The 4782-nt window shown below is 39.1% G+C and overlaps 1 long non-coding RNA gene across 1 annotated transcript; it reads right to left on the reverse strand.

Moving 5' to 3' along the window:
• Window positions 1-1332: 1332 nt before the first annotated feature.
• Window positions 1333-4483, reverse strand: LOC118011985. The gene is made up of 2 exons (XR_004679584.1): window positions 3999-4483; window positions 1333-3058 (listed from the first exon to the last, which is right to left on the reverse strand). It is a non-coding gene; the product is annotated as an uncharacterized LOC118011985 (long non-coding RNA).
• Window positions 4484-4782: the final 299 nt, after the last annotated feature.

Raw genomic sequence — 4782 nt, forward strand, 5'->3', positions numbered from 1 at the left:
ATATATTTTCTTTTTGTAATTGTAGTCTCTATGTCAGCACTTCTTCAAGCAGCATATTTTTCTCAGCTGGAATTTCACACCTCTTCACTCACTCACTCACTTACTTACTTAACCAGTGATGATAATAAATATGATGTAGGGCTCAAGGTTATTCCCTCTTCTGGTTTGTCTTTCCATTTGTGACAAAAAAGAAATGATAACCTTACCTAAAATGTATTAAGTAAAAAACAAACAAAAATTACTAATTAGTTGATTTAATGAATAAGGCAAAAAGAGCAATTCTTTCTCTGCTCCTCGCCCCCTATTTATGCCATTAATAATCCACTTTTAAACATTTGATGAGGAGAAAAGCACCTATTATTATCTAAATGACTAATTTAGAAAGCAGTTTTTAGAATGCTTGCAAAATGCCATGTACTTGTACAATCGCTGCCATTTTTAAAAGTTGCTATGTGTCTGGCTAGAGTTGAAGACATTATAGAGGTACTATAAATGGATTTCCAAGTTAAAAGTTGGTAACACTGTCTTTAACTTCCATTAATGGTTATGTGAAATAAATTAACCCAAACCTGAATATATGGAGGAACTAAAATTGCAGAAATAGAGACATGATATGATAAAAGGAGACATCTTGTCTTCCTATACAGAAGTCATTGAGAATCAATGGGAATATCCTTTGTTGAAAAAAAAAATCATGTGCTAAAATTAATGTGGATATACATTTTTATAATTTAATAAAGAGTAGCTAACATCTCTGATTTTATTATTGGTAAAAGAGAAGCTACTTTTGTGGGCGGGCATGTGTGTGTAATATTAATACCTATCAGACAGATAACCAATAAAGAAACGTAGGGATGTTGAAGATTTATAGTCTGTACCATAAAGTTTTGCTGTGGAGGGCAGTGAGTGGCATAACTGAGCTATTGATTGCTGAATATAATCACTTTGTTCTGTGAAAGTTCAAAGGGTTCACTTTAAATAAAATCTTTATTCTTGGAGCAAACAAAAAGTCTTTATGTTAAGATAGACTGAACCAAAGGCATTTAGCACTGCTAACTTTAAGTCATTTGGTTTGGCATTGAATATTGCAGGCCAAATCAACCCCTGGAGAGATGCTTTGGCTTTTTAGAAAAACAAAACAAAATAAGATCATTCTGTCCACCTTGCTGATGGTTCTTTGGTCAGCCTGACTGAGGCACATGCTACACATTCAATAGTCCACAAAGATGAGTCTCTCTGCTCCCCTGTTACTATGTCAGTTACCTGGTCTCCCTAGCCCTGTATGCTTATGTCTGAACTGCTCTTGTGCTAATCTCATTTTTGAGGCTTTGATAATAATAGCAATCACGGGGAATGCCTACTTAATGCTCACTATATGCCAGCCTCCTAAGTGCTTTGTAGGTATTAATCTTTTAATCTCCATGGCAATCCTATGAGACGTGCTGTTATTACCACTTTTTTACAGATGGACAAGAAGAGCAACCATCTGAGGTAGGTTCTATTATTATTTCTATTATACAGGTGTAGGTCCTATTAGTATTTCCATTTTGCAGATGAGCATACTGCAGCACAGAGCGGTTAAGTAAACCCAGACATTTTGTTTCCTGAGTCCCTGCTCTTTACTTCCTCAGCAAGCCTCAATCTTGCCTTGGATGCTGTTGGCTCAGTGGGTTTGATTTTTAGCTTCTCTGATGGACTTGATTTGGCTCTTGATGTTCTTTTCCTATGTGAAGTCCTTTCAAAATCATCCTCTTAAAAAATACCAGTCTATCGCCTCTTCATTGATACGAACAATTGTCCATGTGGTATGAATGTGTGTGTTTGTGTACATGCATGTACATGGATGTTCACAAGATTAAGCTTGGGGGTGGTATGGGATCTTGGAAAGCTACCTCTTACGAATACCAAGAACTCTAATAAAGAGCAGTTGAAGAGGGCCAAAGAAGATCCAATCCTCCACAACCCAGAGTTCGGCACAACAAGCCCTTAAACATGGTCTTGGTGATGTTTTCCTCTCAAAGCAAGTGTAGTGTGGATTTCCCCACACCCTGGCACAGATCACCTGATGTGTCTGCAGTCGAGGTTAAACATCAACTCTGGAAGAAAGTTATTTAAGACTCTACAAGCAGTTAAATAAAAGTATGTAAATAGAGAATTCGGATACTATTATCCAACTTCAAAATTTGCCTTGTTTTATGTGGTTTTAATTTTCAGTTTTATTCACAATTCATCACCCAGTCAAGATATCTGCAAATTCAAATCTTGTTAGGTACAATAGCAAAAAGAAAAAAAAAAATCTGTACTCATAAGTTATGTCACATTCTCTTTCTCTATCTTAAATTTATTTCCTTCCTTGAGCTTAGGGTGGAAATAAAGTAAAAGAAGCCAGGTGATGATGTTTAAGGTAATCGAAATTAATAGAAATGTGATGGTTTGCTGGCATTTATAAAATATTTTAAAGATGAATCAAAGCACAGATACACATATGCAGAGAAATATGGCTTAGCATTTGAATAAGATAATTGCATTATAAGCAACCTATACGGAGTACTTAGTATCTTTTAGACACTATTCTAAGTGCTTTATATTTCTTAACTAATTTAATCTTTGTAACAAGCCTACTAGAGAGGTTTGATTAGCTTCCTGTTAAGAAGAGACAATGCGCTCCAGCTAGGAGGGAAGAGAGTCAGAATTGACACCCAGGCCCACAGCTCCGAGGCCAGGCTCTTAACTACTATAGCTCCCACTGCCTTTTCTGCAACCTTCAAACATTGATGCTGGTGGAAGGATTCTCCACGTTCTGTTTCTGAAAAGGGGAGGGAATATAAAACTTTGAGGAAAGAGCCTTCAGCATACCTGTCTTCACTCACCTTGCCCAGGGCGGGAGGAATGAGGTGCTTACCCTGAGTCAGGCAGCAGGAACTCAGTATCTCTCCCAGTCTCCTTCCCGTTCAGAACTAGCCTCTCCTCTCTGCAGGGCATTTCTCTTCTCTGCCCTCTTTGCGGCCAGGTCAGCATGGCTATGTTCAGGGAGGCCTTAGGCTGTCCTGCTCTCACGCTGGTGATTGATGTGGGATAAAAAATAGCAAGCTCATTTAGAGTTGCATTCTCAAATCAGCTAGATTATTGACATTGTGTTTTCCTTGTGCTTAAAACCTATGTTTATTTCTCAATTGATTCTAATTTGGGAGCCTGAAGAAAGGGTCCTAAAACTTAATGCACTTCTGCCATAGTTCTCACGACCTTGATTATGTTCATTCTTCTGGACAAGGCATTCTTGGCATTTGAGTAGCAAAAACAAATATTAATCTATGGGTTTATGGGTGAGGTGTAAGGAAGCTGATTGGGTCTGTGTTCTCTAGGTCAGGTAGGAGTCCTGAATGATTCAGCTCAGCTCAATGGAATTCTCCATTGGACTGTCAGCCCTAATGGTAGTCAGGTGGTCACTTTCCAGGTGAATTCCATGCGTGTGATTTCCTGAGGGATCTCAAGTGTAGGGCAAGATGGAGAGGGCCTCATCTTCTCTTTCTCAGAGACAGAGCAAAAAGATGAGCATAACTGCTATAAAGAAGCAAAAAGGAGGAGATAATCCAGTGCCGATGCACTTCTGCCTCTCTTACTGCCTTCAAATCTTCTTAGTGGAAGTAAGATCTTTCCATAGAAACTCAGGCATGACATCTCAGGTGGATGCATGCTTTTTATGATCAGTCATAGGTAATAAATAGGTCCTGTGGTCTCTTTAAGTAAGCAAACAAGTTTCAATTTAGTAACTGCTATTGTTTGATATAATGTATTAATATTTTCTGTAATATTCATTTAGGGGAAGATTTTCTTTTCACTCGGCTGAGGCTGGCAGCCTGTAGCCCCAGTCTTTTCAGAAAGCTAACCACTGTCTCTATTGCTTACCTCCCCACCACTCCCTTTTCCATCGTCACCAGGATTAGCACAGAGGGAGATGCAAAGGAGAAAGACAAGAGATGAGGAAGGTTCTTTCCTACCTGGCAATGTGGATCTGGCTTCATGTTCTTGGCAGGTATTCAAACCCATCTCCTTCTATCATGGGGGCCTTCCTGAGTTTCTCAACTTTTCCTCTGGAATATTCAGCTGTATTTTCCATAATCTGGGCAACATATTCTTCTCTGGCCAGCAGAACTCCTGTCAGCCTCTGATTTCTGATGGTCCTTTTGTATCAGCTCTCCTGTCGGTCCTATCATCCTTACAGGTGGTCTTCTTAGGGAGTGTCAGGTGGCTGTGTCTTTATGGTCCCCTTCTAGATCATGAGCATGACTCAAGCATTATTGTAGAATTGTAGATAACTTCAACATGGCCTCCCATTTCTTTTCCTGTCCCACTGTTTCCAGCTGAAAGCTACAAATTCTCGCCTTTAAAGTCCTTAGTATTTGTTAGGCTCATGCTCACTGCATACCCTCTAACGCTTGGATCCATCTCATGCTCTCTGAGTGGCTCTGTTGAAGCTTATGTGTTGCAATGAGGGGCAAAGGGGTTTGGATGGAGAATAAACTCGCAGTACTCCACTGATTTCTCAAGAATTTCTTTAGAAAGGAAAAAAAAAATTCTCTTCTGACCATCGCAACCTTGGTCAACTTGTATACGTGCCCGAGGTGATATCCTATATATTTTTTATTTTCACTGTTTCTCCGCCACCTACTTTGAAATACTGATAAGACTTCCTGTCTTATTGCTCTCTATGTTGCCTTGATGAAAACATTCAAGTTAACATCTAGTTTCATGAGCTCTCATTTTTTCAGACAGAAGAGAGAA

The sequence above is a fragment of the Mirounga leonina genome, unplaced genomic scaffold (assembly GCF_011800145.1).
Source record: "Mirounga leonina isolate KUSES-001 unplaced genomic scaffold, KU_Mleo_1.0 Mir_151, whole genome shotgun sequence".
Taxonomy (NCBI): domain Eukaryota; kingdom Metazoa; phylum Chordata; class Mammalia; order Carnivora; family Phocidae; genus Mirounga; species Mirounga leonina.